The 26417-nt window shown below is 41.6% G+C and overlaps 1 protein-coding gene across 22 annotated transcripts in view; it reads right to left on the bottom strand.

The window, feature by feature from the left end:
• Nucleotides 1–26417, bottom strand: part of CYRIB (CYFIP related Rac1 interactor B) — a 155908-nt gene that overhangs the window by 87100 nt on the left and 42391 nt on the right. Inside the window, exon 1 of one of the 22 annotated variants that reach the window (XM_069465979.1) lies at nt 10879–11167. The exons of 20 other annotated variants lie outside the window; for them this stretch is intronic. The gene's annotated coding sequence lies outside the window, so the exon portion shown is untranslated. Of the gene's footprint in view, nt 1–10878; nt 11168–26417 lie in introns of those variants that run through there. One more of the 22 variants, XM_069465998.1, reaches the window with a different exon arrangement.

Below are 26417 nucleotides of genomic sequence, written 5' to 3'. Positions count from 1 at the left end.
AAAATAGCCAGGCACAGTGGTTCACACCTGTAATCCCAACTACTCGGAAGGCTAAGACAGAGGGTAGCTTCAGCCCAGGAGTTGGAGGCTGCAGTGAGCTATGGATGATTGTGCCACTTAACTCCCCAATGACAGAGTGAGATCCCCACCTCCTCTTCTCTAAAAAGCGGGGTGGGAGGAAGAGAAGCAGAAGAAGGAAAAGGAGAAAACATAGGAGTAAATTAGAAACCTCACAACCTTTGGTTAGGCAAAGATTTCTTAGATATGACACAGAAAGCATAATTTTTAACAGAAATAAAAACTAGACTCCACCAAAATTCAAAACCTTACACTTCAAGAGACACCATTAAGAAAACAAAAGGACAAGCCACAAACTGAGAGGAAATATGTGCAAATAATGTATCTGATAAAGGATTTGGATCCAGAATATATATACAAATATATATATATATATATATAACTCTTACAACTCAATAAGAAAAAAAACAACCCAATTAAAAGCGGGCAAAAGATCTGATATTCATTTCACTAAAACAGGCTTATATAAAATGGCTTAAAAAGATGCTCAACATCATTAGTCATGAAGGAAATGCAAATTTAAACCACAATGCTATACTACTTCATACCCACTACAATAATTATAATCAAAAAGATAATGACAAGTGTTGGGAGGATTTGGAGAAACTGATATCCTCATATACTCCTGGCAGGATGTAAAATTGTACTGACAGTTGGATAATAGTCTGGCAATTTCTGTAAAATTAAATATAAATTTACCATATGACCTAATAGTTCCATTCCTAGGCATCTACCCAAAAGAAATGAAAATATACAGCAGCTGCACACCTAATTGCACACAAATGTTCACAGCATTATTTATAACAGCCAAAAAATCAGAACTAACCAAATGTCCATCAACTGATAAATGGATAAACAAAACATGGCATATCTACACAAAAGAAAACTACTCAGCAATAAAAAGGAACAATTACTAGTGCCCTCAACAACATGGATAAACCCAAAAAACATTAAATGAAAGAAGCCAGACACAGAAGACTATATATTGTATGAATCCATTTATAAGAAATTTCCTAGAAAGGAAAAATTTATAGAGATAGGTAAGTGGTTGCCTGAGGCTGGGAGTAGCAATGAAGATAAACTGTAATAGGATTCAAGGGATCTTACTGAGTTAATAGACAAAGTTCTAAAACTGAACCTATGGTAATGGCTGCAAAGCTCAGTCAGTATATTTACTAAAAAGTCGTTGACTAGTGCATTTAAAATGGTTGAATTCTACAGTATGTAAAGTATAACCCCATAAAATTGCTTTTAAAAAAAAATAGTGGAAAAAAAGTTAGTAAGTAGTTATGTTTATTGAAGGAATTACTGGGTTTTTCTAGATGCCAAAGCCAAAACTCAGTGAAACAACAAAACCATATTGAATGAAAGTATACATTAAAATGGCACAACGAAATAGCATATATACTACTTATCTCTATTATCCGTACTACAGGTGATTTCTATTTTTTATTAAAGTATTATACTTCTAAGGGTCATGAGAATAGATCTTTTTGACCTGATTAACTACTAGCCCCACATCTTTACTAAGAAAGATTTAAAAAACAAAAGGCTACATTATGGCCTTTTTTCCCCATTACGTCTGCCAGCTATACAGGATCGTAACAGGAATATAAATACACAGAAACAAAAATACATACACATATGTTATGTATATGTATATTCCTATACCAGAGGCTAAAAAAGAAAGCAGAACTATCCAGAGTCTGCTCTGGAACCTTCTTTGGATAGAAATTCAGCATGGTCATATCTAAACAGAAGGGGTTCGAAGGCAAGTAGTGAGTGAAATCTTTCCTGGTGGTTGCCTTTCCACTATTCTCAACTAACTCTTGAAAAGATGACTTACAGTATCCCTCCTAGAAGGGATCTGAGAGAGGAAGTAAAAGAACTTCACAAAAAGTTTAGCTTGTAGACTACAACTAGGAAAAATTCTGATGTGCTTAAATATTTTTTTAAAAATATTCAAATATACAGACTACCTAACCAAACTACACAAACTGAGAATGGTTTAAAAAAATTAAATTTCATTTTAATAAAACAATATACCTTATTTTTAAAAGTTGATTATAAAGCAAGAACAATGAAAATCAGCTAAAACAAAGTTCTTAAAAGACACACGCTAACAGACTACTAAGAGGTCAGTGCCACATACCAAAGACAGAACACTGGCCAGCTGTCACCATCTCACACACACTATAATGGAACTCTGGCACACCCATTTCAAAGAATTGTCAACCCCAGGCTGTGTATTTTGACTACTGCTTCAACATATTGTTCTATAAATAAAAAGAAAATGCTTTAGTTTAACTATATTCACATTTTAATATAGAAGTCCCAATTATCAAAAAGACTACTTTCAGGCCAGGCGCGGTGGCTCACGCCTGTAATCCTAGCACTCTGGGAGACTGAGGTGGGTGGATCATTTGAGCTCAGGAGTTCGAGACCAGCCTGAGCAAGAGTGAGACCCCGTCTCTACTAAAAAATAGAAAGAAATTAGCTGGACAACTAAAAATATATAGAGAAAAAATTAGCCGGGCATGGTGGCACATGCCTGTAGTCCCAGCTACTCGGGAGGCTGAGGCAGGAGGATCGCTTGAGCCCAGGAGTTTGAGGTTGTTGTGAGCTAGGCTGACACCACAGCACTCTAGCCTGGGCAACAGAGTGAGACTCTGTCTCAAACCAAAAAAAAAAAAAAAAAAAGACTACTAAGAAAAAGCTTCCGTCCTTAGGCATCCACCTGCTTTTACCCACTAGCAACTCAGAGCTGGCTCCACCACAGCTAGAAGATTTTAGGATTCCAAGTCTCTTAATTCATGTACACTTTAACCCAAATGAATGGAATAAATGAAGTGGACTTCTCTGTAGTTTTTAAAACAACTTGATAAACCAGAACACATTAGGTATTTAAGTCAAAAAAAATTAAAATGTAACAAATAATCTTCTGCAAGAAAAGTTAGCATTCAAAATAACATTTTTAGAATACTTGTTTACAGAAAATAACTGGAAGGACAAATTTATAAAATGATAATAGATAAAATGGAGCCCTGCTCCCTAAAGAAAAAAAGAAAAATAAATCGCTAGTTTGAACCTCCCCCTCACTAACTATGCAAGCCTATCTTATTCTCTTACATCTACATTGCCCCTTTATATAAAGGGGAAGAAGCCACCCTTAAAAACGTGCTGAATTAACAAATATTACTTCATTTCTAAGAATTTGCCAGGGCCCGGCGTGGTGGCTCACGCCTGTAATCCTAGCACTCTGGGAGGCCAAAGCGGAAGGATCACTTGCGGTCAGGAGTTTGAGACCAGCCTGAGCAAGAGCAAGAGCAAGAACCTGTCTCTACTAAAAATAGAAAAATTAGCTGGGCGTAGTGGCATGCACCTGTAATGCTAGATACTCAGGAGGCTGAGGCAGGAGAATCACTTGAGCCCAGCAGTTTGAGGTTGTTGTGAGCTAGGCTGACATCATGGCACTCTAAGTTCAGGTAACAAAGCGAGACTCCATCTCAAAAAAAAAAAAAAGAAGAGAATTTGGGAGAATTTAAAGTAGGGAAATGGAGTTTGACAGAAAGAAAGCAAAGTAATCTCATACCTTACACCCCAAGGTAGTTTTCTCATATTTAACTTTAATTTAATGTCCCTGAAATTCTTAAAAGACCACATGTGAACTTTCTCAACCAAAAGATGTCTGAACATGTCAGTCATTATTTTTTGAATAAATGTTGTTAGAGCAGCCGACTTAGAGAAAACCTCAAAATTCCACCAAGGTCACTACATACAGATTTGCCCCAAAAAACGGAGCAAAGACGTGAACAGCACCAATAGTAAGACTTATTGTGTCCTTATTACATGCCAGGCCAGATTGATACGTAATTTACAGATGTTGGGAAACATTACTCTGGTCTCTTGCATGTGTGTTACAAGCAGAGGTACCAACTGTTCTTTGCTGTAGACTTTCTTTTCAAGGATGCCTGTAGTAAACCACCTCAAAAAATGAAGATAGTTTCTCCTTCCAGACCAAAGGACAGGCATGCTTACAGACCAGTATAATAAATACAATGTATCCTTCCAGAGCAAGGGGCAAGCATACTTACTGCCCATTAGAAAAGATTTGGGTTCCCTGAAGGCTTCTCTCCAATAACGTAACTCACTGTGTCCAAGTATTACCTGGCCCTCTTCATGTCATCCTGTAGAGATTGAGGATCAGAAAACCAGCATAAATGCTAACACTCTGGCTAACTGCCATAACAGGGAATAATAAACTGTCCTTCATCTCTGACACAGGAGTTTCATGTCTTCTATCAGCATCTGTGAAAATGTGACAGGGTAACTTATTAGCTTGCAAATAGGATAAAATCTCAGACCTTCATGGTTCTTGACAGTTTGGGGCAACACGGATGGGATGTTGACAGAACCATGATTTTCTAAGATAAAGGCCCAGCAGACTGAGTTCTGGGAAATGAGAAGACATCTTGGGATCTGAGAGTGATCCTAGTGGCAGGTAAGGAGAAGGTGGGAATAAGGATTCCCCCACTGTCCTATTTGTTAATTAACAGGAGTTGAATTAATGTTTAGAAACCGAGCAGTGAGAAGCAAGAAGGAAATTAGCCACTCAAATGGTGCCTTGGTGGTTGTTCATTCTCCTCTGGACTAGTGGAAAAAGGGATGTATCATGACAACGGGGCAACAAGCTCCATGGCCCCAGGGTGGAAGGCAATGTGGCTGTGGCAGCTTAGCCAAGAACGTCCTCGCAACCCCAGCTAAAATAGATGGTGTAAGTAAAGGATGGCTTTGCTGCCAACTACAGAGCTTCTGGTGGGCCAAAAACATTAAAAGTTCCTTTAGTCAAACTGTAAGGGAATGATCAAAAGTGAATGTAAAGAACTGTAACTGGATATAAGGAAAGCAAAGTACTTTCACACCTTATACCCCAAGGTGGTTTTCTCATATTTCACTTTAATTTAATGCCACCAAGTTGATTACTGGCAGCAAGTTGCTCTCTTCCTCCATACCTGTTGATCTCTCACTTGTATCCCAAATTCTTCTGCTTTAAAGAAAAAGATGGTTAGAGATGGAGCTGAGGTCTCCCTGATCCCCAAAAGGAACTTAAGGCCAGACATACCCATCTGAGGCAGCCCACATAACTTTAGGGAGGGACTCAAAATTTTATGGTTCTCTTGAATACTGGCATCCAGGTCACCATCCTTTCTAGTCCTGCAGTGGGGAGGGGACACCCAGATACAGTTGATAGGGTCTGGGCAGGGGTTACAGTGGGTTAGGGAAATGAGTATGACTTATGAGTGGAGTTCTTTGGGCCATTTCAATGTACTTTTGTTGCCTCTACATCTTAACATATAGTAGGAATTGATTTGTTATATGCTTGTACTTCCCTATCCCGTAAGAGCCAGAGAGGAGAGTTCTTCCAATTAAGAAGGGCTGTAGGTAAAGAAGTTCTAGTAGTTTTGAGGCCCCACAATCCTAATGACCATTTTGAGCTACAAGTCTCTGTATTCATGATTTTACTGATTAGAGCACTTGGCAAAGGGAAGTAGTCTCCACCCGGAGGTACCCCCTGGTGTTTTAGACACTTTGTCTCCCTGACACAGCTATCAGGTTTACCCCTTTTGAAAAGTAGCTATTAGTTTGCTTTTGGGCTCTTGTAGAAACCGAATACCTGATTCATGGAGGCCTCATAAGTCTCCAGCTTGATACTCCTATTTTAGGGTGGGTCAGCTCATACTCAATGACTAAGAATGTGGTAAATCAATGGAAAAATGCTTATTTGAAAACACATATGGCTTAGCCTTAGCCCTAGGCAACATCTCAACTTTACATGAAAAAGCTGCACCTAGCCCTTTGGGAGAAACTTTATTCCCTATTCTACCACTGGAAGCAAAGTTAGTGACTCAATGGAGCCCACATTCAGTAAGTTATCAAATCTTATAGATTTAATATCATCCCCCCCCATTGCCAATACTCAAGCACAGATCACTATCAATTCTTTCCCAGACTTCAGTAACAGCCTCTTAGTTTGTCTGCTTGTATTCAATCTTACTTCACCTTCAATCCATTCTCCAAAAGCCGAGTAAGAATGATCTTTAGAAAAGACATATTTCACTCTCTCTTCTCCATTAAAATCTTATAATAGTTTCCCCATTGCCTTCAGTCCAAACTGAACTGAACTTAACATGACTCATGCAGCTGACCTTACAGTTTACTTCTTGTCTACCTACCTCTTTAGCTTCATTTTTCCCACCTCTCCTTTATGTATTCTATAATACGATCCTGCCATACAGAACCAGTAGTTTCTAACATGACTTCACTTATCTTCAGGCTTTTTGCCCCTCGCTCTAGCTCCATGCACTCTCCCTTTTGCCTGACTGATCCACTCTTCAGGTCTTAGTTTAGATGGCTTTACAACAGGGGTTTTATCCTGATTCCTTAAAATAAGAATAGGTACCCATGTATCACATATCACTGAATTCACACTATTTTTCTCTACCTTCTATTCCACCGCAAGGAAGGATTATAAATGATTTATTCACTGTTATATAATTCCGCTTATGTGCTCAAGAACTATTTGGGTAATTAATGGCAATCCATATACCCAATATTGTGCCAGGTGTCAAACAAATAGATGATCAAAACCCATATTATTTTAAATGATCATTTGACTTAGAAATGCATTACTTTAATAAAATTATATCTTGCCTTCCCTATTAGGTTGCATTGAAATTAATACAAAAATTTCACAACAATGTTATGAGGCATGTAACAGAGACATTATTATTCCCATTTTATACTCTGAGATCTTCACGATAGCAGACAAGAGCAAGCCAGGACTTAAATGCAATGTTTTTGTCAATACACAGTAAAATTTTACAATGAGAAGAATCTCTTGATAAGAGTACAAGTCAACAAACTACAAAAGTCTACCTCAAGACATAGCAGATCTCAGATTTCATTTAAATTAATGCATTCAATTCTCCATTATATTCGCTAATAACAGAGAAATGGTGTAAGTAATCATCAAATAATACTATCTGGGAACATGTCATAATTTTTTTCTTACCAAATGTTTCCTGAAAATGTCTGATCTAAATTAGTACTCAGTATAATCTGGATTATCTAAGGACAAGGACATGCCAATATATGATTGGAAGAAATGTTCTAGACACAGTGAAAAGAGTGTGTATCAGTCTCGGATTTAACATATACCATATATAATGCATCAACTAGAATACACCAAATAGAGATTACTGCATACCAGAAAATAACTGTACAGGAGTCAAAGCTTCATAGTGTCACATACAATAGTACCTTTATGTTGAAGATCATCTTGTCAAAATAAATTTAACACCTATAAAAATATATCTTTGCATTAGGTCTTCCACTTAAAATCACACAGTATCCTTGAAAACAATCATTCTCACCCATGGTACCATTATCCAGATGTGAGGGTGTGTAACAAGAAATGTATATATTTAAATAATCAAAATTCTAAGAAAGATTTCCTTGTTTAAAAAGTTTTACAAATGTAACTCATTTGCATTCCAATTACTTGCATGAGTAGGAAAGGAGTGAAGCTGTGACTAGTGAGCAGGAAATTTTAATCTTGTACGTGCTCATGGGAGAGTACAGAACAAATGAACATTATCCTGTGTGGTGACTAAAAAAAGTAAAGTTTTGAGATCTGTTAATATGCTCTCTAAATAAATATAAAACAGAAGACCTCAAATTAGTACCTTGAAATAGTAAGTAAAGAGGATGAGTCATATTGGCCTGGGTTAAAATGCCAGTCTTCAGCATCTGCCACTTGGGAGTGTACCTGAACAAGTTACCCTCTGAGCCTTCCTTTCCTAATGTTAATTAGGAATTAACTAGAAATCAATCTACACCTTGCAAGGTTGTCATAAAACGAATCTAATAAGGAACCTGGCATACAGTAGGTGTTCAATATTACAGCATAATATTTAAGAGCCAGGTTAATTTAGTGAATTGATCATAATATAGGATGAGCTCATACATCCAAAAACTTTTATGCTGACTTTTAGAAACTTTAAATGCATAAGAAATGATCTGAATTGACTATTGTTCATGAATGCTGACCAGATATATACATAAAATACCCATTCTAAATAAATGAATCCATTCTATGAACTAAAGCATAATACAAAATGGTATGTCTATTGTACTTTCTCTCCCAAAGATCTCAAAGCAATTTAAATAACCCAATACAGCAGTCTTCAAAATATATAAGATACTCGAGAAAACTGCAGCTCAGAGCAATCAACATCTTTCTCCAAAACTTTTGCCACATAATCACAAAATGCTGTCATAGTCTAACTCTCTGACCTTACCATTCATTCAATTGTTCAAAACATTTACTGAGAATACACTATACACCAGGCAGGCACTGTGTTAAACTCTGGTGTTACAGAAAAGGAGAGACCAAAAATAATAGGAAGCATGCCACTAACAACATAATTAAATATTTCCAAATATTGTAGTCTTGTTTTCCTTAAACAGTGCAAATTAAATTATAGGCTCTTAAACTAGTTGAATGCATCAAGACTTAATAAAAATTAAGTAATGTCATAAATGGCAATCCAGTATTTTCCCAAGGAGACTAGGAGTAAAATAAGCATCTCTCTATACTTCTCCATTAACTGTTATTTGCTATGTAAAGATAAATGACCATTTCAAATGAGTCAATAACCTAAGGAGGAGCACTACTTATTAACATGTAATTTTTTAACCCATTTAGTTTTGGAAATTTCAGACAAATGAATTTTGAGTTCAATTAAGTTAAAGATCACCTGTCATCTATCAAAAATAAACTGCACTGACTTAGCTTTACTCAGGATCTGAAGTTATATTTTTGCTGGGGCAACTAGAATCAACTTACTAATCACATCTCCCTTTGATCAAATGATCACTTTCTTAGAAGAGAAAAACATAGCCTCTATCCAATTATATAACCTAAAGTAGAGTTCATACTATACATCCTACAACATTATACAAAACAAGAGTTGCCTTGAAAACAACTACATCACTACTAAAGTTTTTTTTTAATGTTTTTAATTATTATTTAGCAAAACAGCTCTGCCAAAAAAAAAAAGTAAGCCTGACTATGAGTTAAGAAATTTTCAGTGGTTATCCAAAACCTAAATGGAGACAAGCAGCAAGTGCCTTTCTAATACCTAGCTCCCCAGAAAAAATGCTACCATAAATATTGACAGCAATAGCATCATCATGCAAGCAGGTGTGCTTTAGGAGTAAGAACCTCCCTTGGATTCAATATTATGGGACTATGAAAGTCACATGAAAAAAAAATGCTGTCATTTCATTTTATGAATGCCGATTAGGCAGTTTCAGTTAACTGCAACAGTTCACAAATGGGCTATCAAATAAGCCCCAGTTATCAAGTCCTTCTAGACACAAAGCTTCTGTTTCTATTATTAAACACAATTAAAGAATTAAACGGATCAGTGTGTTTTTCTTGAGGTACATTAGTCAAAAATGGTTTGCAATAGTAAGTCACCAAACACCCAAATGACTGAAATTCCTTTAGCTGTATAAAACATTCCTCTTGAATGTCTGCCAAACTGTAAGGCTAAAAAGAACACAAAATTGATTGATACACATTTTTCACGTAAAGATTAAAGAGTAAAAAAGGTGGCAAACTCAAACTTACAGAAAGGGAAAAAAGGTGTAAGCAAATTCCAAAAATCTTTGTCTTATCCAGAATGGCACTTTGTGGTACTGCACATATTCAGGCATTTCATCAGTATTCAGCACACAGGGGGCACTCAATAAATGTTGACAGATGAGACAAGAAAAAGTCTCACCAACAAACATTATAGCAAAGTATTAACAGGTAATGTTGCAAATCAGTCAAGGAAACCAGTGATGAGGAATCTGGAGGAGTAAAAAAAAATAACAATTTTCTGCCAAATTTTACACTCAGAGAAAAATTAATCTATCACAGACACTCTTCCAGGGGGGAAAATAAGGAAAAGAAAAAGGTATTTAGTGTGGCCCAGCATAGCCATGAGGTTAGGAAAAAAAAAAAATCCCCACAGCAACTGCCACCTCCACTAAAGTTTGACAGTCATAGATTTGGGTAATTATAGTAGAAATTGTGTGTTTTGGAAACACACTAAGACCACACCCTAAGACTCAGAATCTGGACTTCAAACGCTGGGAATTAAAAGGTCAACGCAGTACGTAAGTTGGAAGTCTGGCCGCGCAGGTGGAAAACGAAGTGATGGGAAGCAGTAAAGATACCAACTTCAACGCCAGTGACCAAGAGAGCTGGGTGTCGGGTGAGGCGTGGCGAGCCCGAGGGAGAAGGGGGTGTGGATCTGGGGACGAGCACATGGAGGGGGCAAGCAGAAAAAGCAGCTGCGAGGAGGCAGGGATGGTGGAGGCAGGGGTGATAGAAGCTGGGGTAGGGGGCAAACGTCGACGCGAGGGGGACAAACTGGGGAGCCAAAAGTCGGGGACGGCGGCAGGATTTGGGGGTGGAAGGGGGCAGCGAGCACGCGCGTGGAGGTGCAAGGGGATGGAAAGGGAGGAAGAAAGGAAGATCCGAATGAATGAGTGCTGGGGCCAGGCCGGGGAGGAAGGGTTAGGGGCGCCGCGGGGCCGGGGGCGGGCCCAGCGTGCCAGGGGAGGAGGAAGCCCAGCGCCGGCGAGGGCCCCACCGCACGCGCCTCTCCGCCAAAATGGGGTCGCGAAGCAGGACGGCGAGGGGTGTGAGTAAAGAGGATAAAATGGTAAAAGCCAATCACTCACCCTCCGCTCGGGCCTCCAGGCGCTCTCAGCCCCTCTCCCGAGCCCTCCGCGAGCCGCAGCGGCGACTCCTCAGCGGCGCTAGGGGGAGCCCCGGGCCCGGAGCGGGGGAGCGGCGGCGGCGGCCGGACCGGGAGCCCCTCCGCACCTGCCCCTGTGGCGGAGCCGCGATGAGCCAGGCGGCGGTGGCGGCGGCAGCGACTCCGGCTCCGGCTCCGAGTGGGGAGGGCAAGTGACCCGGATGTACAGGGTAACGGCGAGGAGGGGGAGGGTAGAATGCCAGGAAGTGAGGGCGCCGCGGACCTGTCCGGCCGTGCGCATGCGCCGCGCGCGCGCCCCGCAAGGTAAACCCTCAGCCTTCCTTCTCCGCCCCCTCCTCCCCGCCCCTCCGAAGGGGGCGGGGCGAGGCAGGAGACAGGTGGTCGGCCAGGCGCCGCGCGGAGAGGAAGGCGGTGCGGCCAGCCTGTCCGCACCCTCCGGCCTCCTTAAAGGGGCAGCACCTTCGCGCCAAGATAGTTTCTGGGTGGGTCGAGGTCTTCCAGCCTTCTCATGGTACAGATGGGAAACTGAGGTTCGGAGGTGGCGGCTACCTTCCTCAGGCCAGCGAGCTTGGAAATGGCAGGAACTGGAACTTGGGACTCGCAGAGCAGGACGGAAGCCTGGAAAGCTGCCACATTTCACCACCCCCACGCCTGAAATGGCTGGGCCAGTTGGCACGCCTTTCCCCCTCTGGCCAGGTACTAAGCCTCACTCGCGGTTCCCGACTCGACAGATGCGCCTGGCAGGCTCCCCAGAACTGAGAGGTGCACCGTTATCGCCTGCGATGGTATCAGGCAGACGCCCTTGGGAGGTGTTAAATGATCAGTCTGAGAACAGAAATCAGACGCCACTATTTGAGACCCGCAGCGTATGCACAGAACTTTATGATAAATCAGACCCTTGTTCTGGGGTCGACTCTGGGCAATGTCTAGTGGGCAGAGAACTTCAATGTGTAAGAGGGCGCAGCCTCTTGATTATATCCCTAATTCCCCTTTCACTCTTTGAACATAAATGTTCCCTCCCCCTCTTTACATACAAAAACAAAACATCCCCTCTAGCTAGTTCATCCTACTCCTGTTATAAAACTCCTGGATTTTTTCCTTAACACTAAAGTGTAAAAGATTACAATCTCCCAGGGTTATTTTCAGTTTGACTGCTGAGCAGATCACCAAGATGAAAGTAAATGATGATGAATATTTTGGGATCACAGGCCGAACTGAAAATCCCATAAAAGTATGGACTTTTCTCCCCAGGAAAATACATTTATGTACACAAATTACATACAATTTCAGGAGATTCGTGGAACAAGGGAGCCTATCTATGAAATCCTGATTATGAATGCAGGTCTAGTCAAATAGGTAAGATCCCAAGAACTATCTGGGCCTTACTATATGTAGCCAATAAATCACTACTTGCCCCCAAAGACAGTAGCCCTTACCTTACTTATTAGCCTTTGTCTTCCTCTTGAGTTCTATGGAAACCAAATGGTATATAATACAGTATGTTAAACAGAAACATGTTAAGAGAGTCATGGAGAGATTAAGTGGCTTTTTCAAGGCACATACTAAGGGAAAGAGTCCTGGACTTCAGACTTTTACCTTAATTGTCATGAGGATTTGGAGTTTCTATACTATATCTATTATAATTTTCATCAATGTCAATCAAACAGAAAGCGTTGATGTTATGCAAACATTGATGCTGATAGAAAAGTCTTCATAATCCAAGAACCTTACTCCATTTGTCTGACACACTGACATCCAATCTTAGATAACCTGGGTCTGTACACAGAGAGCACTGTCCTCAATTTGAACCAGAGGACGAGTTCATACATATGCCCTGTCCCTTAGCCATGAGCTCTGAGTAATCACACACCTCTAACCCAACCTCCCACCAAAAGTAAAAATCTTTCATAGTATCCTCAACACATAAACATCCAGTTTAGTTCGAATATCTCCAATGATAGGGAGCTCATTACTGCAATTAATCAGCTTCTTCTAACTGAGGAACCTCTTCTTTTACACTGAGCAGAAATCTGATGACCGAAAATTTTCATCCCTTGGTCCTAATTTTATCTCTGGAGAGCAACACAGACATGGTGCTGGAAAATAGTCCACTGGGGAGTGATACTAGTAAAATAGGTTGAGTCCTGTGAGGAGTGTAGAATACCCTTCTCAGAGGCACCTTTCTCATTCTCAGCGCTAGACCCACTCCCACCCTATGCGAGGACTCAAGAGTAAATTCTTCTACAACCCCATGTGGGAAGGCCCTGAAAGAGGGAGCTGGCTCAGAAAACAAGATCCTAGGAGAAGTGCTGAGTTTATTTTTCCATAATCCTTTCTTCATCATTCTGCATGAATGTAATCACATTTCAGCTGAGGACAAAGTTTTAAAAGTTTTTTGTTGAAAAAACAAGCAAAAGGACACACACACAAAAAAATGTTTACATAAGAGCACCAGCCTCACAGTGATGATTTAATCATTGTGGCTAGCTAGCATTTTTTTGAGGCCTTACAATGTGCCAGGCACTGTACTAAGCCCTTGGCTTGCATTCCTCTTTTCCTTTTTTACAACCACCCTATATAGTACTGTACATTTTATAAATGAGGAAACTGAGGCTCAGGATGTGCCAGATCCGGGATTCAAACCCAATCTGTCACCTCCCCAGTTTGTCTGTTTCTCCATTTACACTGCTTTGCCTCTGTCTACTTTCTTAAATTTCAGAAGATCCTGTTACTTTCTTTAAGTGCTGTTTTCTCTGAAATTCTTATTTTATTATTAAATCGATTTTAAAATGTTACAAAATAAATTTAATCAACCATTGATTCATTCAATCAACACACATTTTTGCCCCTCAGTTATATCCTAGGCACCGTGCTGAGGGTCCAGGGAGGAGGACAGTAAGACAATAGGTCCCTGCTCCAGAGGGTCTCAGAGTTTAGTGAGAGGACAGGCTGTAATCTTGTACTTACAGCGTGACTCATTATAATTTAGGAGGGTAGAGGAACCAACTTTCCCTGGGACAGCTGTGAAGGCTTCACAGAGGTTGGGACCTTTGAGTTTGGTCTTGAAAGGAAGAAGAAAGGGCCAAGAAGAAAAGGCACAGGGCCACAGGGAGGGGACTTTGTGACAGGCTGAGATTGTAAAGGACCTCACATGCCATGCTAAGGAGTTTGAACTTGCTTTCTGAAGGCAACCATAAGAGAAGCTTCTAGCCACAGGAGACACATAATCAGATATGTTTTATATCAAGATCACTCTGACTACAGGGTCCAACATGGGCTACAGTGGTAGAGAGAATGGAGGCCAGCAGACCAGTTAAGAGGCTTCCGTGGGGTGGAGGAAAGAGATAATGAGACCCTGGTCTACGAAGCTGGTAGTGAGGATGAAGAACAGGCACCAGAATTAAGATACTTACTGATGTATTGATAGAACCTACAGGAGGTTATAACTAGTTGAATCTGGGGGAAGAGGAAATGGGCTGTGAGGCATAACCCCGAGGTTCCTGACTTGGCAGGCTAAATGAATGGTGTGACACCGTCTGATACTAACACTTTTACACAGTTTTCATCCCCATTCCAACCTTTATCCCTGTAAATGCACATTGCTTGAATTGGTATCTTCAGATATGTGCAAGTATTTCCCAACACTTTTTCATATTTCTACACAGTCACATTTATCATATTTCATCATGTTGAAATAGCTCAGTTTCCTTCAGTTGCTAAAGGTCCACACGCTCCATGCCTGGTTTACCCTAGACTCACTAGGCTCAGGGCATTTTTCAAGGGATGAATTGAGCCAGGAAAGAGAGGCTTTAGGCAAAAGGTGTTGGAAAAGTGTGGCCTCAAGGCCCAGAGAAGCTGCAACTCTCCTGGGATAGGCTTGGGCAACTATTGCTGCATTGAATGTAGAAACTGCAGAGCTGTGGAAAAAAACTTGTCATCCACTGGGATCCTGAGGTCTAATTCTCTGTGAGAGCTGGTTCTCATGTGCTAACCCCTCTCATCAATTCATTCTTTTATTCACTCATTCCACAAAGCATCCTTGTGAAACAGAGGGCAATACAGCAGAGCTGAAATCACCTCGAAGCTCTGGATGTTGTGTGGTCAGGGTCTGAAACCTGCTCTACAATTTACACAAGTTATTCATCCTCTTGGAGCCTCAGTTTCCCCACAAATTTGTTGCAAGGATTAACTCGGATAAAACTTGTAAAACATTGGGGGCTGAACTAGGAATAGATGAAGCTCAATAATTGTTTTCAGTCTTAGTTCCCTCCTTACGCTTTCTTGATTCCCATCACTGTACCCTGAGTTTCTGACCAAACCCTCCAGCCAACGATGCATGAGCTGGAGTTCAGAGCCTGAATCTGCCAGACAGAACTGGGGCCACTCACTTGATCTCTCAAAACTTCCACTTCGTACCTGTGAAATGGGGCTAAGATTCTATCTACCTCACAGGAACTTTGCGAAGCTCTCAGAAATACTGTATAGGATTAGACTTTCAAAGCCCCAAAACATTGTCATTATTGACTGTTACTGCTGATATAGACATCTTTGTTTTCTTTGTTTCTCCCTTAAAAACAAAAACAAACAAACAAACAAAAAACCTATGACCTCAGCATAAGTTCCCCGGATTGTAATTACTGCGTCAAAGGATCTGAACATTATTATGGTTTCTTGATTTGCATTGCCCAGTTGTCCTTAGAAAGGACTCTATCAATATTTGCTGCCATGCTTAACTCAAATACATCATTCAGTATGTTTAAGCACCTAGAGTATAGGTTGTGTTGCCTCTGTATCCACTCTTACTCCTCATTTGAACAGTCAGGGAATTCTACCAATGACTTTTTGTTCCTTTTCACAGGATGAACAAATACTGAATCCTTGAGGAAAGAGACACCTTCCAGACATTTCCATCACAGGCAGGGACCCCAATGTTACCTTATGGATGAGGAGCCAATGAATATTTAATGAAAGCGGACAAAGACAGGGAAAAGAGGCCTGGGAATCCCCTGGGTAGGGCTCAAGCTCATCCAGCATTGAAAGATGACATCAGCGCTGCTATTCAAAAAGACCCAAAGTACGAAGGCAACAAATCAAACCCAACACCTTCCTGTTATTTAGCAAAACATTAACCAATCTCTCAGGAGCCATAAAGCTGTCCTTATGGCCATATCTCCCCAGAGTTATAAGGTTTACCTGTGAGCCTCCATCACATTTCCAAACATCACACATTTCTCAGAAGTGGGGCAGCTCCAGGTCTCATTTCCCCAGCCTTGCCAGGAAGGAGGGAAGAGTCCCACCGCCTTGCACTGGCTGTTCCCTCCCTGTACCTTGAGTATACTTTCTGGTCTCTTCACGTGGTTGTTTTTTGGCCTTCAGGGTCAAAGGGGTCCTCCCCATCACCCTTCCTAAAGGCAAACCCCACATCCCCACACTCACTCCCTAGCAGGTCACTGTTTTTTTTTCCTTCACAGCACTTATCACAAACTATAAGTACTTTAATTTTTTAGCTTAAAAATGTTTTAACTAAAAAGTAAAAAGAAAAACTCTCACTAAAATGTCAGTTCTGTGAAGGCAGAGACAGGGGCTACTGCACCCACTGCAATCCCTGCCATGGTGCCCAGCCCCTAGGAGACCCTCCACAAATATGTTGATTAGGTAAAAAAGGGAGAGGGTCCTAAGCAGTAAATGGGGGGGCCCAGTGCCCTATTCACCCTATTATATGAGTAATACATGTTGTAGCAAAAATTTGAAAGTACATCTGAGCAAAAGGAAAAAATAACGCTCATGATCCAACCACCCACACCATGTGGACACCCTTCCAAATGTTTTTTCTATGTCTTTATCTATGTAAAGGTAAGACATATTTTTATAAAAATGGTTCATATACTGAATTGTAATCTGCTGTGTTTCATTGCACAGTGAATCTTAATCATCCTTCCTTAATAAAGAAACTTCAGCTACATTGTTGTTAAAGGCTATGTAATACTCCGGCTGTGTAACTAAACCATAAAGTATTTCATAAAGCTAGAGTTCAGCTAATGGGGAGATTTCGTCAATGTCAATAAAGGTAAAATGTTTTATTATAGCACTTCCTCTTGACAAGCTTCCCATTTTTTCCCTCCGTGTTTGTACTGCTTTGGAGCTGTATTTCTGCAGAAATGTACTCCCCACCGCCCATTCACCACCTGGAGTTTATTAGAGTTCCCATCAACTAGAGAAGTAAAATTGTTTGCAATCAGAAAAGCTGGAGTGTGACGAGGCAAGGACGATGCCTCGGAGTTCAAATCGGGAATCTGCTGCTGATAACAGGCGACAGAAATGAAGAGTGTGCTTTCTTGCCGAGATTTAAATGGGAAAAAGAGGAAAAGACTTTCTGCCCACCTTCCTTTCTCCCTCCCAAGCCCTATCAGGCGACAAGGTTTTTCCCAAGAGGGACAGACTGGTCCCCAGGGTTAACTCATGTTGTAAGCAGTTTGCAGCCCAAGCCCATTGCTCCATTTACAGACTCGCCGGCTGCAGAAAAATCCAAGAGGGCATGCTCACGATGTGCTGCCCTTTCCACAAACAACTCTTTCAGCCCATTGTGTGGTTCCACAGCACAAAGGACTACCCACTTGGCATTTTCAGCTCTGACAGTCCCATACTCTCCACCAGGAAGGGCACAGGCACAGGAGGGAGGTCACCTGAAGGAGGGGACAAGATGCCATAAAATGAGAGGTGGCCCCCAAGGAATGGCGAGGAGGAGAATGGCTGAGTGGACCATTCATTACTGAGCTTCACCCCACTAGGACCCCAAAACCCAGACAGAAGGTTCATCTCTGCTGTTCTACCCACCTTACAAGAGCACATCGTGGGAATTAGATGAAAGACTTACCTGTAGAGAAAGAGAATCCCTAATTGTGTTTAGGGTCACTGATTTATCAATACCATTTAAAAATTATTTTTGTGGGTGTTTTACAGAAACACCATGGTTAGAAGAAAGAGAAAAGGATTTCGTTTGAAATGTGAGGACAAGAAGGAATTATTACCACCAACACCTCTGATCAATTGCTTAGTTTCTGTTGGTAGAGTACAAAATGATTTCCAGCCATTTACAATCCAGTCCTTAAGACAACATTATGAAAGAGATTTTATCACTCCCTGTTTTCAGATGAGAAAACTGAGGGACAAAGAGTTCAAATACCTTGCCCAAGGTCACAAAGCTACTAGGAAGTAGAGCCAAGATTCTACTCCAGGTCTCAGCAGTCTTGTCTAAATCACTCCACCTGCCTTGCTTCCCACCCCCCTTCCTTTTCTTTCTGAAAATATTAACTAAATCCTCCCCAGTGTCCAAGCTCCACCCAAAGTGCTACACCACTCATTTATAAAACGGGCACAATAATCACATAATTCACTGTGCTAATGTAAGGATTAACTAAAATAATAGGTACAACTTATGAAATTGCCAATATTCAAACTGTGTTGGCTATTAAAAATCAGCAATTACGTAGAGTTAAACCTAATATGTAAAGGTTTGGTAAAGCTTAAGTGTTTGGTAAACTCTCAAGTAACTGCATGTTACTGATTATCATGCTTTTTTGACATTTGCTGGGTTTTCTTTATTTTGGTTTTATTTTTGTTTTTTGGGTTTTTTTTTTTTTTTTTTTTGGCATTTGCTGATTTAATATTCAAACTCAGAAGGTTCTATACCACAGAGGCTGACAGTCAGACTCTGTTCCCAGGCCTACATTTGAATCCCTTCATTTTCTCATCTGTAAAATAAAAAAATAATGGTACTTATTGTCAGAAGTAAATTATTTCATGCAGAGCACTTAGCATAGTGCCCAGCAAATGTAAGTGCTCAAAAAACATTAACTTTCTCTATTATTTATTGTTGTTATTAATAAACTTGCTACTTTCATTAAGATGGTATGTGTATAAAGCTGCTCATTGCAGCATTATTTATAATAAATTTCATTTATAATAAAAACCAGAAACAAATTTCCCACAATCAGGAAACAGCATAGTTGGGCTCTGAAAGAACTGTCTTCAGAATTAATGAAAATCACTTTAATTAAAATTTAAATGTCCCTGCATTGCTATTTAGGGGCTATATGATCTTCTGCGAGTCATTTCTTTTCTCTGGATCTGTTTCCTCACCTCAGAAAGGAAAGGTTTGTTCTCAATGACTCCCAAGTCCTCTCCAGATTTAAAGTTATATAGTCCTAAGGTTCTCAATCAATTATAATCCATCAACATCAAGGATAATATACAACTACTACGTATATTAGAAAATGGTAAAAACATGAGAAAATATTTTATAAATTAATATTTCCAATCTTCTTTAGCACTATTCTGTGTTTTCCAAAATAGTTATGACCTCCTAACATAGTTTGTGTTATGTTTATTGTCTCTCTCCATGAACTAGACCTAAGCTTCATGACAGCAGGGATTTATGTCTGGTTTGTTCACTGATGTGTCTCCAGCCCCTAGAATGATGCCTGGCACATGGTAGGGGCTCAGCTAACATTTGTTGATTGAAAAAGTGTGAATATTAAATCAAAAGAACAAAGCACAAAATTACATATGTGATTATGTATATTTTATGTATATATATTAGATTGTATATGTGATAACATTACATATATAATGGAATATAAAATTACATATATAATTAATATATAATATGTACCTCAATGGGAAATGGTAGAAAGGATCAGAGCAGTTAAAACTTCAAAGATAACCGGGTGAGACTAGGGATAAAATAATATTGTTGGCCAGATGTGGTGGCTCACACCTCCAATCCCAGCACTTTGGGAGGCCAAGGCAGGAGGATCACTTGAGGCCATGACTTTGAGACCAGCCTGAGCAACATAGCAAGACCCCATCTCTACAAAAAATAGAAAACTTAGCCAGGCAAGGTGGTGTGGGCCTGTAGTCTCAGCTACTCTGGAGGCTGTGGCAGGAGGATCCCTGGAGTCCAGGAGTTTGAGGCTGCAGTGAGCTATGATGATGCCACTGCACTCCAGCCTGGGAGACAGAGCAAGACCCTGTTTCAAAAAACATATATATATATTCTTTTTTTATTTTCCTTTAATATTTTAAACCATTTTGTTTGTCCAGAAAGATGGTATTTGAAAAGGGAAGAGTGCAGACAGGAGGAAAGTGAGAGAGAAGAGGAAGCAGAGGTGGCCAAGGGAGATGGGAGAGAGGCAGATGGAGAGCACAGCAAAAGGCAGGAGGGATGGAAGCAGATAGAGGCTCCTGGCTGGCAGTTACTCTAGTCATGAAAATAGACTCACACAGGCAGAAAGAAAACTAGGTAATAATGATGCAAATAAAGGAAAGCCAATTTACCTTGAACTTTTAAGTACAAGCTCATATCTATTAAACTATTCCCAGGTTGATAGAATTTCCCCCATTAATTGCCTCAATCAACAGAAGTTTTGGTGAATTTGAACACAAAGGGGCACTTGGGACAGTTACACGTTACTGTTCTCCCCAGTCCTGAGTCTTCTTTTGATCTGCTGCATTAGATGCAGCAGTCCCAAGTATAGGGTTAACTGATGTGTCACACATTTTCATTGGCCAATTGATCAACCATTCCACCCTGGGTCACGTACTTGGGGGAACACATGGAGTATAGGAAACAACCTTCCTTTCCTGGGGATGACAGGCACACTACTCCAATACAAAGCAACACCCAACTGCCAAATAAAGGATACAGATGGTATGTTCTATAAAATTAAAAGGCAAGAGGCCAGGCACGGTGGCTCACGCCTGTAATCCTAGCACTCTGGGAGGCTAAGGTGGGAGGATCGCTTGAAGTCAGGAGTTCAAGACCAGCCTGAGCAAGAGTGAAACCCTGTCTCTATAAAAAAATAGAAAAACTAGCCAGGCATGGTGGCACCTGTAGTCCCCACTACAGGTTGCAGTGAGCTATGATGTCACCACTGTACTCTAGCCTGGGTGACAGAGCAAGATCCTGTCAAACAAACAAACAAATAGCAAGAAGAGTTCCTTCCAGCTTCGGGAGGTCAGGGCAGGGGAGAGAGGGCAGGGAAAATATGTCCAGGGAAGCCTCGTTCTTCACTTTACCAAATCGCAGGGAATCTAGTGCTGTTTGTGGGCTGAATCTTGACCTCTTCACCTAGTCCCACCTTGTACTCGGGGTCGCACACTGCTCTGAATGCCTCCAGCCCCAGTTGCTTGCCAGGCTCTTCATCATGTCTGTGCCTTTGCCACTTGGAGCAAACCAGGTCAGGTCCCCTGCTGGGAGTGCTCCCAGGCCCCTGTGCTTTTTGTTTACGGCACATATCATTAGTGTAACTGGATGGGTATTTGTGCAGTTCCTTGAACACCGTGAGCTCCAGGAGGGCAGAGGCCACACTGTTTTGTTACCACTGTATCCCCAGTGAGAACACTGAGCCTGGCACAAGGCATGCACTCAATAAACAGTGGCAGCTGGTCAAAGAGATGGCATCAGTCCAGCCCGAGTCAGCACAGGCCTAGGGTCTTAATCCTACTCTGAATCCCCAACACGGCTACAGCCCTGGAAGAAGGGACTCAGAAAATCGGCACAAAGAGGTAAGATTTAACGCCCACCCCCCAAAGTAGCCTAAATGATCAGGTCACTAGCTGAGTGACTTAGTGTAATATTTTAAATACAGTTTAGACAGAACAAGGGGAATAAGTCAAACATGAACTAAGAGTGTGCAAGAGCTTAGCTTCTCACAGTCACTTTTTGAGGCTACAGAAGGAAAGACACTGCACGAGCCTTTAAGAAACAATAACCGATATGGTCCAAGAGAAGAAGTGTAACTGGTTTAGCTAGCTTCCTCTCTAAAATCCTGGTGCTGATTTCATGTTAGAACACAGGTTTAATGAGCATGCATCCTTCATCCCAGTTGTTATGCACAGAGGAAGACAAAGAGGAGAATGTTATCTTGCCCAAGCTCTGGTCTTGTCTCAACCCACAGACTTGGAGAAAATGTTTATAGTGTCCATTTCAGTATTTATTTAGCATTTTTATTTAATAGGCCACTTGTATTTATCAGTGCCTGCATCAGAGTTCCTGAGTGAATCACCTAATTTCAGAAGTGGAAAGAACTTTGGAATTCATCTTGAATCCAACATTCTATGCTTACGAAAATGCAGGGCCCACGTGGTTAAGGAACTTGTCCAAGAGCCCAGGATGGCTTCACAGAAGCACAATCCCCCGGTCCTGGAGTCTGGGCCCAGGGTGAGGTCAAAGGGATTCATGTCTACCCTGTCTGAGAACTGCTGAGCTCATTTCCAAAAATTAGTCTGGGTCATTGAGGCATTAACAACATTCTATAAAATATCTCTACTAATAAGCAGTATGCAGCATTTGGTATGGCATCTGGTGTGATCTTTCAGGATAAAAAGGGGTCGATTAAATTACTATCTTTATTTGGCCCTCATAAAACAAAAATCACTTCCACTATTAAAAAGATATTAGATGGATGTGCTGCATGATGAAGAAATAAGTGGAAATGCAGGTTTTACGGGATTTCCCAACCACCTATAATTGTGGGAGGGGCGTTTTGTTTTTTTCTTTTTTTGGGGGGGACAGTCTTGCTCTGTGGCCTAGGCTGGAGTGCAGTGGCGTGATCACAGATCACGGTAGCCTCAAACTCCTGGGTTCAAGCAATCCTCCCGCCTCAGTCTCCTGAGTAGCTGGAGCTACAGGTGAACACAACCACATCTAGCTAATTTTTTAATTTTTTGTAGAGATGGGGTCTTGCTAGGTTGCCCAGGCTGGTCTGGAACTCCTGGCCTCAATCGATCCTACTGTTTCAGCCTCCCAAAGTGCTGAGATTATAGGTGTGAGCCACCGCACCTGGTAGGAGTGGTATCTTTCTTGGTAGTAATACTAAACTGCTTACAGAGTTCCTGTAAATACTATTTCCTGCTATTGTGCGGTTGCCCATGGCATTCTCTCTGCGAGGAACACCTTCCCCCACACTCCCACATTTCCTGGCCAAACTCCCACCTACGCATCAATGCTCCAGTCAGAAAATTATATGGACAGTAGATAAGCATTTCAAGATAACTTAGTTTCTCTCTTTACCTTAAGGTAATGAACAATTCTTCTAGGATATAAGAAAATGACTAACAACGGCAAGCAGCTTGCATACCACTGTGCACTCAGTTGAGAAGTGTTACAAAAACACAAGGTAATATTTTATTAATTTATTTAACCTGATTCCTTGAGACACATAAAGTGGTTTTGATGGATGAATCAACCAGCCCAAGATTAATAGCCTGGTATGCTGTACTCTTTTCTCTGTCCAAGCCACAAGCCAAAGGAAACTCAGCCTCAATTTACAACTTTGCAAAATACGCTTTTGAACGTGGACTCCTGAATCTGCTGCGGTTATTAAAAGGATGGCTGCATCTGTCAGGATGGGATAGGTTATGCTATGGTAACAAAGAACCCCCAGACTCAGCCCTAAAGATGACCACAATGGTCCCTCTGGGGTCAACAAGGAAAACCCAGCAACCCCATCTTTCTGGTCTTTTACCTGACAATCTGGGTTAGCCAATTCCGTGGCTGGCATCAGTTAGAAGGGTATGACCCCTTCCTTTCCTCCAGCCGCCTCCGCCTCCGGAGCTGCCTTGCAAAGTGCAGCGCAGATTAGAAGTGACAATGTTTGTAGAACGCCCGGGGTACTGCCTGGCATGTATTAATAGCCAGTAAATCCCAGTGATGGCTGCGACCACTGTCATTACCATTATCCCCACTCCTCTTCACATCACAATCATGATATTGTTATTACAATTCTCATAGAGAAATGTCTCCTGAACATCACCTGGGGAGCTTAAAAAACTACCAAGTCTTATGTCCCACCCCCAGAGCTTGCGAATTAATTCATTTAGTATGTTATCAGGTTATTCTAATGTGCAGACAAGTTTGGGAACCAGTGTTATAGAGGCAGCACAATTCATATACTGGCATAAATATATTCGTATTGCATACACACACACACACACACACACACACACACGAATGCATGCGCACACACATGCCTGCTCCCAGGGTCCATGAATCTTGCTTCCTCTGTGACAGTAGCAGTTACATCCATTAGGGTGAGCTAGGTTATGCTGTGGTAACAAACAGCCCCTAAATCTCATCCCTAAGGACAACCACAGGGGTCACCCTGTTTTTCTGGTCTTTACCTGACATTTAAGCCCATGCATTTTACCCTTAGACCTTTCTCATGTTCTATTTACTTTTACTTTATACCTTTTCCAAGGTCCAATTGAAGAAATTGCCTGGCCCAGAGTAATTCAGAACCCAAAAATTATAGTGACCTGGACAGACTGGGGGGAAATATGGTTAGAGGAGGGTCACTAAAGGCTGTCAGTAATTAGGACCATGCTTTGCTCAACTCTCTATCCCCAAGCCCCAAAGCAAAACAGACAACTTGATAGAAATGTGGATAGGTAATTAATTACCATCAGTAATAACCTAGAAAAAAAGCAGACACAGGAACTCAAAAAGCACAGAATCTAAGTTGAAAACCTTATTCATCAACTTGTCATCAACCACCATTTGGATTTCCCCCTTTTTGATTAATTTCTCCCAGGACGAAATTATATCTGCTGGGGTAGAAAGGAAGTAAGTGAGGTCAGTAGACCTATGAACTAGTGAGAGCCTTGTCACCTGGCAGCGAAGTGCAGGACACACACACTGGACGCAGGGAGCGGTATGAACACATTCTGCCAGCAGCACACAAACGATTTTCAGCAAATCATCTTCCTGCTCTGTCAGATGTTATGTCTCTGCAGAGTCTGGAGAGAACCAGAAAACCCAGCTTGTTTGCCCTCATTTTGGCAGTTTAATTTAGGAATCACACTGGCTTTACATAAACCACCCAAAAAAACAGTATTCTGTATTTTGAAGGCACAAGTGAACTTGGGCCCAAGGGAAAGCAGCATTGTATACGATTGCATAATAGCTACTCTATTCCTTTAAAACCTAATGGCATTCGGAGGCATTGTCGGTTAACAATGGTTCTACTTTTCTCAGAAGCTCATTCAATTTTCTGTTGTTTACCTGAACCTGGAAGAGGAGTTTTCCTCCCATCTATAGTTGGTTAAAGAAAAACAGCAGGCAGGATTCCTCTAACAAAAGCCTGAAATGAAAAGCAGTGGCTACTCCCAAGGCCCTGCTTGTTGCAGGAGAGTCATTAAACCAATCTTTTTAGGGTCTCTATTAATGATCTATTTCAGCGGCCCTCAACATTTTTGGCACCAGGGACCGGTTTTCATGGAAGATAAGTTTTCCACGGATGGAAGGAGGCGGGGGGCCGGGGGTGGGGGGGGGTTGTAGGGGGAGGCGGAGCTCAGGTGGTGATGCTCGGCCCTATTTTCCTAATGGGCCACAGACAGGTACCAGGGGTTGGGGACCACAGATCTATTTTCTCTACCACTATCACAAAAAAGGAGAGGAAGTAGTGTGAGAGCCACAGCCACAGACAGACCTTGTTTGCTTGCCAGGTGTGTGACTGCCTCTCTGGACTTGTTTCCTCATCTGGAAAATGGAAATACTTACTTACTTGGCAGGGATATTACGAGAACTACAAAAATACATGCAAAGTGCCTACCATCCAAGAAATGCAAACGCCTTTCCTCAGGAAGCTCACTGGAAGGTGAGTTTCTAATGAGAAGAGGTAATGCCTTACTCATCTCTGCATGGTGATCTAGCCCACTAAGACTGTTGTTGCCTCTTTGCCAACATCTTTGCTCCACTCCTCCCCGACAAGAGGCATCCTTCCCTCACGCACACCTCATCTCCAATTCCAGGGACGGGTCCTGAATGGTCTGCGCCAATCAGTGTTATCCTATTTCCCCTGCCACCCTGACTGGTTGAGAGACGGACGTATGTCCTGAGATGATCCAATCCAAAGGAAGCACAGAAAATTTATTCAGTGGCTCTGGGGAGAAGACGGTAGCTCTTTCCTCTCTCACTACGATGATGGAAGTCAACCTGAGAACAAAGCCAAGGAACAGAAGTGCAGAGCTGAGAGAATCACAAAGAAATGAAGCTGGAACCCTGATCAAAGTGTGCCTGAAACCTATCCCACCTCTCTACTTTCGGGTTACATGAACCACTTCACTGCTTCTATTAATTATCCCATTTAACGAGGATTTCTGTCACTTGCAACTCAAAGCATCCTAACTGACACATCCTGGAGTGTGGCTGAATAAATCACTGAATGAAAGATCCTGCAAAAATGTCCTCACACTTCCCATGATTTAACTCAGACTTCAAGTTCCCTGGGAGCAGAAGCCCTATCCACCTTGGTCACACGGGGCCTAACAGAGTTCCTGTGCACAGGCCCTCAGTGCCAGGGCCTGGGACCTCAGGCAAGTTACTCAACTCTCTGAGCCACAGTTTCTCTCTCTGACAAACACAATTAACGAAATTAACTTTAAAATTTTTTAAATGCAACTATAAACAGGGAGAAAAGATTGAAAGGCCATATACCAAAA

Source organism: Eulemur rufifrons, chromosome 3 (genome assembly GCF_041146395.1).
Source record: "Eulemur rufifrons isolate Redbay chromosome 3, OSU_ERuf_1, whole genome shotgun sequence".
Taxonomy (NCBI): Eukaryota; Metazoa; Chordata; class Mammalia; order Primates; family Lemuridae; genus Eulemur; species Eulemur rufifrons.
Note: the sequence above shows the minus strand (reverse complement) of the source record. Positions and strands in the feature narration are given on the sequence as shown.